Source organism: Fistularia commersonii, chromosome 19 (genome assembly GCF_037954325.1).
Source record: "Fistularia commersonii isolate RoL2024-O1a breed Wild chromosome 19, RoL_Fcom_v1.0, whole genome shotgun sequence".
Classification (NCBI taxonomy): domain Eukaryota; kingdom Metazoa; phylum Chordata; class Actinopteri; order Syngnathiformes; family Fistulariidae; genus Fistularia; species Fistularia commersonii.
The window spans coordinates 10,435,114-10,448,193 of NC_141302.1; the positions used below are offsets into that span (position 1 = coordinate 10,435,114).

The 13,080-nt window shown below is 38.4% G+C and overlaps 1 protein-coding gene across 2 annotated transcripts in view; it reads left to right on the forward strand.

Moving 5' to 3' along the window:
- pcxb (pyruvate carboxylase b) overlaps positions 1 to 13,080 on the forward strand; it is a 307,943-nt gene that overhangs the window by 96,983 nt on the left and 197,880 nt on the right. The gene's annotated exons all lie outside the window — the stretch shown is intronic.

Sequence of the window (13,080 nt, forward strand, 5' to 3'; positions counted from 1 at the left end):
TGTCTATTCGTTAAGCTTAAACATTCTGAACAACATTATATTTCACTTTTCAGCTATTTATTAATAATAATCCCAATCTACCAGGTGTTGAGGTCATAGTATTTTTATACACAATCTGTCTTTTTTTTTTGACAGAGTAATTATTTTCTTTTTCTGCTTTTTAAAACACAGTTGCAAGCCACCTTTAAATGACTTGCATTAAAATGGTAAACCAAAGAGCTTCATCAATACTCTCCAGCTGCAATTCACCTGTTTTTCATGCAGAGCCCTTGGTCAGTATCCATTACATTTGATTTTGCCTTGGCATGTCAGTTTTAGTTAGTTTTTGCTCTAGCGTGGTGCCCATTAAGTGGGAATTTACATGACAATATAGTATGTGAACAAATGAATAAACAAGATTGCTTTCCGAGAGGTACTTCAATCCCAGCATGTAGAATGCTAGTAACTATATGCTTGTGTTGTCATGAACATTTTAAAATACACAACAGTTGAATTAAAGTGTTGCATCTAACATTAACACTCAAAAAGAGACAGGAAGTTCTGATGTAGCTTTTGTTGGAAAGAAACCTTCAGTAATTCTCAGTCAGAACTAACTTGTGTCAGAGTTTTCTCTGTAACAACAACATCAAATGTCTTGTAACAACAAGACATTTGATAAATTAATTGCTAATGATTTCAGGGGTTCTCTTTTGCAGCTTATGAATTGTTTTCCAATTCATTTTTTTGTTTTGCTCACAATTTTTAAGAATCATTGTTAATTGATATTTGACCAACATGAATCACAATCTGACCATATGTCATGGTTTTCCCAGCTATACAGTGGCATTACACATTGACTGCTGCATTCCTGGTATTCACATAAAAATGATATCTTAATCCTCAGTAGTGAAAGAAAACCACCCACACATCTTACGCAGTCACAGAGGTGATCAACAAGCTCCCAGATTTTATGCAATTATCGTCAAAAGACTCTTCCAGCGCTACAAGTTTCAACACACATTGCCATAAGAGGTCTGCAATTGGGATGGCATGTATTCATGTTTTCCGTATGACTGAATGTCTGTGTGCTCATACTTTTCTCTGTAAGAGATAATTAGACTCCTGTCTCTGTGGCTGGCTTCAATATCTGAGTCAGATTTGGAGGATGAAAACTAGAATCCCTTTACCAAGTTAATTGAACTATGGTACGAGTCACATACACGGTCAACCCACCTAAAGATTTTATTATAAATTACACACACTTAAATCCATAAGTCAACACAACATCTTCGTTGTGATGATTCATGCGAGTTGCTATAGGACATTCTACATCCTGGAGTAATAACGCAGTTGTCTATTACCTGACTTTATCAGAACACTGACACTTGCACATAAGTGAGGATAACCAATTTTGAAAAGATATGTATATATTTGCATTGTTGGCATTATCATGATAAACACTAGCAGGTTTTATTGTTTGGCATTATTCTCATGACAGTAGTTACTCTTTGAAAATTGCCATATTGAATGGTTGTCTCTATATGTGGCCCTGTGATTGACTGGCTGGGTCAGTCACCCCTTGCCTTATGTCAGCCGGGATTGGTTCCAGCATCTACCACAAACCCTAAGTGTAGAATAAGTGAATAAGCGGCAGATAATGGATGGATGGGTTACTCTCTGATTGTATTTACTGCTGAATTGACCTGTAATTTAAGGAGATACTGTGCGGTCGTGAGGAAACACAGAGATCACGAGATGCCCAGTTTATCCCACCCACACGTCCTGTCCATCTATACTCCCTATACATCATTTCTAATGGTGTCTTTGCAAATCTCTGTTTCACTGAGGAGGTCTGATCTTTGGACGTATCTTCCTGTCAGGTCCCTCTGCCCTTCACCCTTAGTTGTACATCCACCCACCAATCACTTGTTCTTCTCTCTGCCATCCCCCATCCCCTCCTTGCATGTTTGTTGCTGAATTTCTGGCTGCTACTAAAAGGCCTGAGCTGTGTCACAAAGCACTTAATGAACAACACAGCAAAAATAGAAGTTTGACAAAATAACAACACCAAACTAAGTGATAAGATTGTGTATATGATTAGAAATGCACAATTTTTTTCTTCTTGTAGGAGCCTGTGTGCTGAGGAATATGCAACAGTAGACAAGAGAAGTTAGTAACCGAAAAGATTACCTCAAAGGCGAGATTAACTACTCCTGATGCTTTATACTTTATTACTTTACCCATCTCTGTCCGGTCAGGGCTGCTTGAATAAAATTCATCTATTGCTGAAGACTTAACACAATGGTATCACTCTCCCTCAATGGGATTTAATTTGACTTACACCAGTGGTCTTAAACAAATCATCTGTCTCTCGTGTGCCTGAGTGTGAATTTGTGTGCATACAAATTTATTTCAGTTTAATTGAAGTCCATTATTTTTGTCCTTTGGCCGTTTCGACTTTATTAGCAGGTTATGTGGGTCAGTCGTAAAACCAAATTTTCTACACGTTAACCTGGATATTTTACCTCAGCAAGAAAAAGCTATTATCTGAACATTGGTGTTTTTTGTGCGGTATGAATCTCTGCAGAGAAGCATGCATTTGAGATTCAGATCCAATTTAGTTTGACCAAAAATTCTATTAAAGCGACAATCCCATCATATGGTATTCTCACTTTCAGGGTTTGTTGCTCCCCCCCTGTTAAAATAGCTGCTTCTACTGTACAGAACCTTTTTCACAACTGGCGGAACAGTGTGCCTGTATAGCTTGTGACCTTTCCACTTCAATGATTTTCTGCCTTCCTTCCCACCTAATTTTCACCTTTTCTCTACACGGATCACTTAATTTTTCTCATACTACCTTAGAGTATTAAAGTAATAAACATGTTCTCTACATCTTGATCCCCAGCATGGCCGCCATTCACCCTCTCCCATTTCTTATTAATTTTCCTTCACCCTATATTCCTCCGAGCCCTCATCCTTCGATCTGCCTTTTTCTTACTTTCCAAGCTCCCGCTCATCCAATGTTGCGACCACTTCCCCGACATCACCATGCAATATGAATGAACAAAACACAATCGGTTCAGAAAAGGCTGGGATGGAGAAATGCCATGTTTGAGGGATGGATAAATAAATTATTACTAAAGGGCCACAGTGACAAGGTCAGCCTTGCTGCCCTGTGTAATAAAAGTCGGGAGGGCAGGGGGGTAAGGACATCTTTTTGCTCAGGGCTCTTGCTCACTTCAGGCACCCTAGGCAACTTAGTAAATGGGTTTTGACAAGTGGTGTAAAAGTGGCTTGTGTTTTGGAATAGTTGAACTGCAGAGTTTTGAAAGATGCAACAACTTTGAACTTTGTGCTGTAGCTTGAAAAGTGCCCGATGACACTCCTTCAGTGGGATCGTTTTTGTAAGAGTTTCCATGTGTGAGCAGTAAAAGTTACACTGGAAGAGACAGGTCAGCTCCCACCTTAAAACAAAAAGATCTGCCTTACTGGACATGGCAGCAAAGGAGCAGAAGGTGAGTGAGACAGGATAAATATAGGGTCTGTGGAGTTAAGCACATAAAATCCAGCTGGAATGGCAAGTACAGATTATTGTTGACTAAGTAATGGCTGTAGGCCCTAATTTTGACTTTGTGAAAAAATAATGGTCCTATAGTAGGGAAAGATATATTGAGGAAGCATGTGAGGGAGCTTTTACATCTTTCAGCTTTCTGAAGTGACAGGACAGGAATGAAGAGAGACAGCAGGAGGCGAAGATGATACAAGGAAAGCGGATGAAGGAGAATAAATTGTGTGCACTGAGAGAAGTCAAACAGAATGAAAAACAACCATTACTCAGCTTTTATTTTAAAGGTCTCATTCAATGCAGTTTCACTTCCCCCTGCTGCACTTTGCCTGCACTAGGACAACAATTTCCTATGCTACAACTATTCAGGTTTTTCAATCAATTCACCCTCTGAACGGTGTATTAACCCACAATTCAGTAGGTAGAAAAAATCAAAACGGAACAAAAAACAGAAAGAAAGCAAAAAACAATTGGCGATTTTTTTAGATGGGTTTCATGGTGAGTAGCACAAGTTTGAAGATATCGGCATGTTACATTTTCAGGAACACGATTTGACATTTTTGTTAAGATATGCAAATGAAACACTGTCTAATTGTATATGCGTCAATTTGCATTAATCTCCAGAACAGAAATCTGAACTGAATTCTATTATCGAGGGTTTCATTTTGTTGTTGTTAGCATTTGCATGTCTTTTTATCTCCCCATAATCCAGAAAAGATTGTCAACAACAGCCATAAAGTCCATTTTTGTTTTTAGCACGATAGTGTTATATAAATCAGGCAATGAATAATATATGAATTAACTCCTCTGTTTAAACCTTAGCAATACACGAATATAACTCGAAAGTTGGATGTCTATGAGAGCTATTGAAGTAGAAAATAGAGTTTGAAATAAGAGGAAAATAATTATGTGAACAAATACTGACAGGGTGTTTATTTTTACAAATCAATTCAATAAATAAACACACAAATCCAAACGTCCAAACAAATCCAAGTAAATAACTAACAGGTTAGTGGCAGAAGTCATGGAGGCATTTGAAGATTTCACCACAGTTCTGCAACTGAAGTTTACAGCGTCCTCTATCGACAAAGTGGTGACCCTAAACACAGGTACTCAAAGTATTCAGCTGCAAAAAGAATAACCTCTCAAAGACTTTTGAATTAGATAGAATTAAAAAAAAAAAAATCAGAGGGCGTGTAACCAGTGTGACAATAATATTTAGAAAAATACTCGATAAAAAAAAAAATCTCCTCAGTTTATTGCAATACTTCCGAAAATCTTAATTAAACAGTGCATGTTTTCACCTTATGTGTGACCTCAGTTAATGAGTTTTTTACTCACAAAATTCATTTAAATGGAGATAAAGATGGTTTGTGCCACCAGCAGTAGAGCTCAATATTCAATTCATGTTCTTTAATCTGACACACCTATCAGCGCATCTGTTACACTTCCCTTGCCAAATTAATTCTGGCTGGTTTCTGATGTTTCAGCTCTTTGGTTAGACTCAGTGTAGAGGATTTCACTTCTGCTTAATTTGGTGACACCTATGGTTACGACAAATAACACCAAGTGTATTTGAAAAGTACCATTCCAGCTGCAAAGTGTTCTGGCGATAACTATGTACTACCATCATTCTTTGTTAGCAGAGATTTTTATTTAACAGCAGCAAGTGTTGAGATGAGCTGGTTTCAGCCTTTCACCTGCAGCTCCTTGTTGTTCCATCTCTCCCAAACTATGAAATCAGTGTGAAACACTTTATTTACCAGACCAGTATATTTTAGCTTTCAACTTTGGTCCCACGCTGTGTTAAGTGGTTGAAAGATGAAGATCACTTTGAGCAAAAGAAAAGAAAGGAAAAAAAAACAGATTAGTCTTACACTGCTGCTTTGCAAAGCATCCAAAACACATGGAATCCAACATCATCATCACTGCTGAGTAAAGAGCCCCAGAGATAGATAACTACCTCCATGGGTGTGGGCACAGACATCTGATGCTGCTCTGGCTCCCCTGCACAACAGTATCTCATTGTAGCACACTGGTGACAAGTAGCTGAGATATTGGACTAAAGCGGCAGCTCCTTTGTGTGCCAGTCACTCACTGTCAGTCTGAAGATTTAAATATTTACGAAGTTGAGCTTGTTTGTTCAAAAAATAAAGTAGAAGTCAGGATATAAATTACTTCCCTCAGGAAAGCTTTTGTTTTGTGTAATGCTTTAATCTGAAAAGGCCTGTATTGTTCAATATGCTAAAATAGTAAGGTTTTTAGTTGTTAATGGCTGCAATCAAACCAGGGATAATAAAGAAGTCAACCTGTGCACTAATTTGTTAATATCATACATAAACAAGACTTATCCAATTGGATAAGTTGATCAAATCAGGCTTTGATCAATTGTTGTAAATTCATAAACCCTATAAACTGGTAGGATTTTTCACATAGAAAAAAAATGCTTTATATGTAATTTCTAATTTATTTAAATTATAAATGTTCTGGGAACCTATAAATATTAATCCAGCTTCATCCAATATTTAGGATGAGGAAGGAACAGTGTTTTTAATTGGCAGCCCTGTTAGTGGAGGAGCTTGCTTGTGCTCTACTGGGAACAAAACTCGGTCTGCTTAAAACTGGAGTAAGATGTGCTCATGATGAAAATCAAATAAAAATATCTTGACTGGGGAGTTACTGCTTTTAATGTCACATTTACATTTAAACAGCATATGCTTCAGCTTCAAAGCTGCCTGTAGAATCAAGAATGGCATAAAATACAGTAACCAATGTAATGTTCATTTATAGGAAAAGGTGAGCTGTGTTTATGGTAATGGGAATAAATATGCCAGTGGGAGAGGTGGTTGATGCTCATGATGATTGATGGCTATTTTAGCAGGAGGCCAGTGGTGGTCGTGTTAGTATAAACAAGGGGTCGGCAACCTGCAGCTCCAGAGTAGCATGCGGCTCTTTGATCCCTCTGATGCTGCTCCTTGTGGCTTTTGAAAATAATCAAAATGCATTTTACTGTAGTTTGTTAATTTTTAAAATGTAATTTCAAATTTGAAGATTATGGCAATCTTGTAACATAAATAAAACATTCATATTTTTGTTGCTCTTTATAAGTGACTGCATGTGCCAAATGACAGCACACAAAGACATTTGGTATGCTGCCGGTGGATAATTTAAGTTTGGCTTTCTTTTTCATACATAAAAGATGGGCTCAAATAGACATTGAGTATTTTGCTTAAAAGTAACCTTTAACCCAATGTGTTTTTTTTCAAAGTTCAAAATGTTTTGTTGCATGCAGATATGTAATTTAGTTTTTTTCTGCAGCTGTTTATTGATTTAGAAAAATTGCAACACATTTTGTTTATACATTGCATAAAGGCCAAATGTTATATGCCGTGTTAATTCATTTTAAATTTCAAAAGGGTTGTGTGGCTCCCGGTGTTTTCTTTACTAGGGGTGAATGGGTCCAAATGGCTCTTTGAGTGGTAAAGGTTGCCAAGCCCTGGTATAGACTTAGGGGCAGGGAGGGTAAGTTGCATATTATAATATTACACAACATGTCAGGGGTAAAGAATAAAGTGATAAGAGGTGAATTAACCATTGTGTTTTAATTTATTTTTCATAATCAGGCATTCTTTCTATTCTTTCGAGCTGCCAGGCAGGAGGGCTTGAGGAAAACCAAAGAGAAGATTTATGGCAGTGAGGGAGGATATGAAGGTAGTTGGTATGAGAAAGGAGGATATAGACAATAGGGTTAGATGGAGAAGGCTGATTTGCTGTGATGACCCCTGAAGTGAAATGCCAAAAGGAGAATAAGAGGTATTCTTTCTATACATTGTGGCCACCCGCAACCCTGTGGCACACAAGCTCTGTAAGTGGATTGGATGATGAAGTAAATTTACCGAAGCCTGAATGCCACGTTAGTCCTGTAAACTGTTAAAAAATGTCTTTGTGGTACGCAACAGGAGATAACAGAAGTGGGGCAAAGACTAATCTTTCTTCACATGACATATCTGCTTCAGCTCTCATCCCCACCTTTCCTAGCCTCTTTTTTTTCCTTATTTTGTCATTTCCAGTTACCATAACTGAAAATCTCTATTCACTTGAAATTTTTTCAAATAATGGTGTAACCCTTGCAAAAATCAAATCCTGTAGATATGTTAAGAGTATCGGTTTCTTCTTGAGCCTTTTCTCGCAACAAGTTGAATATAATGTTAAAATGAAATTATATGTCTAAAAAGAGGTGCAAAGAAGAAGAGAATCACATTATCATTTCCTTTGAAATGGCGCCACAATAAAATATTTGTTAAACAAATTTTGGTAAGATTCACATTATGCTATCATTTTTTCTTTTTTACTCTATGTAAAATAAATGATCTTTATTTTTGGAGCACTCTTGGTGTGCCTCACACCTAAGCCATAGAGATTGGTAAAAATGAGTTGAACAGTTAACAAATGTATTGACTGACTGAAATCGGAAAAATAAGAAAAATAACTTTTCAAAGAAACAACAAAAATAATTCAGCCTTTGGTCCAAAAATACATTCTCCAACAGTATCCCAAAAAATGTGTGTTATCCAATGACTGAGTTGAATCAGTGGGAGTACTCTTGTTATCGAAGTGATCCAATATCAGGTTCTTCTGAGAAAGTCGTACGGTTGGCTCCACTGCTTTCTTGACTTCTGTCTTCATTGGGCTTGGCTCGCCATCTTTGATCGGAATCTGTCGCTCACCATAAAGAGAATCTACACAGAGTGCAGACTAATGAATGATTCCATTGTAATCATATTCTTATACATTTGTGTACCAATAACTGAGGATACACCCCTTTTTTAAGTACTCATCACATTAACCCATAATGTTATGATGTAAGCATTTGCATTACTTATAAAGTTACTCCCCAGTGTAAAGAAAATAAATTGCATAAACCACACAATAAAATGTATCTTTTTAAACTTAGGAAACAAAGTGCTTAGTCAAAACCATTACCAGCCGCTAACTGTCTTAAACCGAGTGACATTAAATAAGCAGGATGCGCCACATAGCTTTGAGTGTTCAGACAGCTACTCTGCTGGCCGCGCTATTATGCAGCACCAGCAATCTGCAGTTAACTCATCACCGAGAATCGAACAAGGAATGGTCAGTTCCAAAGATGGTTGCCCTTCCTCCTGCGCCACGCCGGCACCCCTAGAGGTAGCATTTGTAATCCACCTACCAAGGTGGATTACAACATTAACATCACCCTCAAAAGCTAAGTGCATTTGTAACTGTGATTACTCATAACAATATTCACAACATCTACTCCAACTGTTAATCTCTTTACATGGCTAGCAAGGGGTGATTTAACAGAGGACAAAAACACGCTCAACTCACCGGAGTTCTCAATACGATAAATTCAATGTCACAGTCTTGCTTTCTTGCAACAACCTTCTTTTCGGGTATAAAGGTAACTTAAAAGACTAACTGGATAGAAAATAATCAGTTTTAAAGGATGCTTTATCTTTTTTCAATCCAAGAGCAGGGAACTTATTAACTCATGTTAAAAGTGGGGGCTGAAGAGGGGAAAAAAAAAGCATACGAGGAACCTCATTGATCACCATTATCCGGAAAACGTAGTGCACCATCTATGTGTAATTCCTACTACATTTTAGTAGCCCTATATTTGTTAGGGGTTACATACATATCAGTACGTCAGATGTATTGATACTTTTTCAACATCCTTTTTTAACTCCTCTTTTAGCCTTAAATTTGCACTGATGTAATTTTGAATACATCCAATTAGTCGCTGAATGGAAGTGCCAACATTTACTAATTCATCTGAAACTAAAGACTTGTCTAATTCCCTCACAATGACAGCTGATGAAACTGGTCGTTAAGTTGGAGTGTATGTGGATGAATTTCTAAAGATGGACAGTTAACACAGAATTGTATAATTATTTTCCCTCCTATCAACTCACATCTGTTCTCTTGACTCTCCTTTTCTCAGCCTCTTAAATTCCCAATATCTCCTTGCCCTTCTTCACTTTGTTTATTCCCATTTTCTCACTCTGTTTTGTGTTCATCACTCTCAGTTGCCACAAAAAGACTGGAAGTAATAAGTCCAATTCCTGCTGTTTCTCTCCTCCCAGCATTCTTATTACTTCTCCTCCTCCTGTCACTTAATACCTCATTTTACTGTTTCTTCTTCCCCTGCCACACTTTGGCTTCACCCTTCTTCCTTACCCTGCTGTCATGTGCTGTTTAGCTATTTATTTATTTATTTATTGTTTATGTTAATCCAAAGCATGCTTTATATTTCCAGTGAACATAGCCTTATTCTCTCAGCATTGGTCGGGCTACAAGTGCAGATATCACTATCATTCTTTTCCGGCTTGTCTATTAGACAAGGATTAACTCTTACTAAGATTCCAATTAATCAGCTGTTATCCTTACCTGTATAGGTCAGTAGGCTACTCTGTTTTTTTTTTTTCAATCACATGGTCCCATCATGCATCTTCTTTGACATTATTGGAACTCATTTGACTACTGTGGTATAACCATATCAATTTGGAAAAAATAGGTGGAATGCTGTGTAATTGAATGTTTGTCGTGTGTGGCACATAGTCATAGTACTGAACACCTTAATTTGCACACAAGCATCTACTCCAGTTTGCTGTTATTTGCTGTTAATCATCTTCTTCACTCCTATGTAAACAATGTAATCACCAAGAAATGGCGAATGTACTTCTTAAAGGCAATCTGTTCATGGGGTTAATTATTGCAACCTGTGTAATATATGCATATACATGTTCAAATCTTGCATTCCAAGATCTCCCCCTATTATTGTTGTTAGAAGTCATGTTCAATGACATCCAGAAGATTATTATCTTTCCAGAGGTTGTTGTTCAAGAGACTTACTTTTCCCATTGAAAATTTAAAAGCTGCATGTGTATAAAACACTACTGAACCCACCCTGGTTATGTTTATCATTAGATCTATTTCTTTGTTAGTTGAAATACATGCAACAAACAGAAGTTGATGCAAAGCTCAGTCACTCATCCCTCAAGGTGGACTGACCTTTAAGATGGACCAGTATGGCTTTTGTCATTCTCAGTCTCGTGCCCCCAACCACTGCCACCTTAGCCAGCAGACGGAAAACCTTTTCATGCAACAACATTGCTCAGCCACTCTTTTATCTGGTGAGGTGGAAGCAATATAAACATTTTTGACTTTTTAAAAGGAAAAACTAGTTCTATTATACTACCTATACTGTATAAAGTGTACCTGTATATGTTGGTTCAGCTTAATATGTTTCTGGTGTCATTTTTATTCTTACTTATACACAAGATGTTATTTCAATCCATCCATCCATCCATCCATCCATCCATCCATCCATCCATCCATCCATCCATCCATCCATCCATCCATCCATCCATCCATCTTCTATTGCTTATCTGGGATTGAGTCATGGGGGCAGCAGCCAAAAGACAGGCCCAGATCTCCCTCTCCTCAGGCACTCGGTCCAGCTCTTCTTGTGGATCCTGAGATGTGCACTCTAGCAGCCTCTACAATTTCCCCTAAAAGGGTAGGTAATCTGAACTGCCGTTGGGTGCATAAGCACACACAACAGTTAGAACCCATGCCCCAACCCAAAGGCTACCCTCTCGTCCACCAGGTCGAACCCCAACATACCTGGTGCCTCCCACCAGGGGCAACTCCAGAGTGTAAAAGAGTCCAACCCCTCTTAAGAGGCCTGGTTCCAGAGCCCGAACCATGTGTCGAGGTTAGCCCGGCTATATCTAGCCGGAACCTCTTGCACTCTTGCACGAGCTTAGGCTCTTTCCCTGCCAGGGAGGAAAAGTTTCCATGTTCCTAGAGCCAGCTTCTGCAGCCTCAGAGCGGACTGCAAAGGGTTTCCGAGTGACCTGTGCCCGGACAAAGGACAACCAGGTCCATTTGTCTGTTTCATCATTTGGGGATCTTCTTGAGCCAGGCTTTGTCTGGTCCCTCACCCAAGACCTGTTTGCCTTGGGCGACCCTACCAAGGGCATAAAACCCCTGTCAACATACCTCCTGGGGATCTCTGGGACATGCAGACCCCTCCACCACGATAAGGCATTTTGAGGAGGGGGTTATTTCAGTGCAATGTACACATTTTTTCAATAGCTATCTTTTGATATTTGAATTTTTTACTTCAGAATACTTCAACTAAATCACGTGAAGCCTGACTGATGCACAGTAACACAGAGACAGAAGGCTCACAAGCTGCCTGTTACTCCTGATCAAGTGTGAAAACTGTAGAAATACACAACCGCAGTACTGCAACCCCCAGCACTGTTGGTGAGGAGAGTAACTCGGCCACACAGTGCGTAATTGTTCAACACGACCCCCTTTGACCTTGAGAAGGTCATGCATTGAAAACGTCCAGCGTGGAGCAGACTTAGCTTTTGCAGTGCAAGTGTGTCTCTTGAATGAATGTATAAAAGAATCACAATTATTTATTTTCTGGCATGATGTCTGGTCAAGCCCCAGCTTTTTCCACTGCAGTACAATGCTGCTCCTCCCCTCTCCAGATCTGCAATGCATTGCCATGGTAATTATGAGACCAAATTAGCCCAGTGTTTTACAGTGACATTTCTCCAACTCTTCCATTGTGCCCGCAATTCAATTCTCTGCTCTCCCATTCTGTAGTATTCTCAAAGTACTGCCTCCCTTTTGTTTTCACCTTCACTTCCTCTCTTATGCGTCTCTGTTTTTTCAGTCGCCTCACCTTTTCTAACTGGACGGCACATTTGTAAAGTAAATCCTCTAAAAAGCCAATCAAAAAAATCCTTCAAGCATAAATTTGACAAGAGATCATTATACACGTTTGCATCAGATGTTTCAAGAAAAAAAAACTGAATATTTGATAAATATTTTCTCTGAAGGTTTCAGGCCCTTCATCTGCTCAAGCAAGTGTGATTCCATATGCCTATTTCTGGGCTGTGTTTCTATAGCTCATCCAGCAGGGTATATTATGCTGAACACAAATATCTTTTGTGACTCAAACACCGGAGCCTATTGAAAATTGAGAAAACATGCGTGAGTGCACACTCTGAAACGCTCTGTCACACTCTGAATTTCCAGTGTAACTGCTCTTCGTTCCACACGGTGTTGAGGAAATCCAACCTATTACGGGCAATCAGGGCAATGGATTTTTACTTTTTAATGCTATTACACAGACTAAATTTTCTGGCAAAGATAAGACTACTCTTTGATGACAGTAGTAATTATTACCTGTTTCAATTATTGGAATATCTCATACAATTAGAATAATTCCTTTTTGAAAATTTATTTTCTACCGGGGCCTGTTAAATAAATCTCATAGATGAATATACAAAAGGAGACTAATCAATTTGATAACAAATCAAATTCATTCTTATGGTTATGAATTATATGAGGCTGGAAAACAAGGCAAATATTAGAACGTTGATAGAAGACAGTTAATATCTGGAGGCTGAGCTCAACTTGAACTGATATCCATTATTTTGGGGAAGAACATTTTGCATTTTATTGGGTCATGC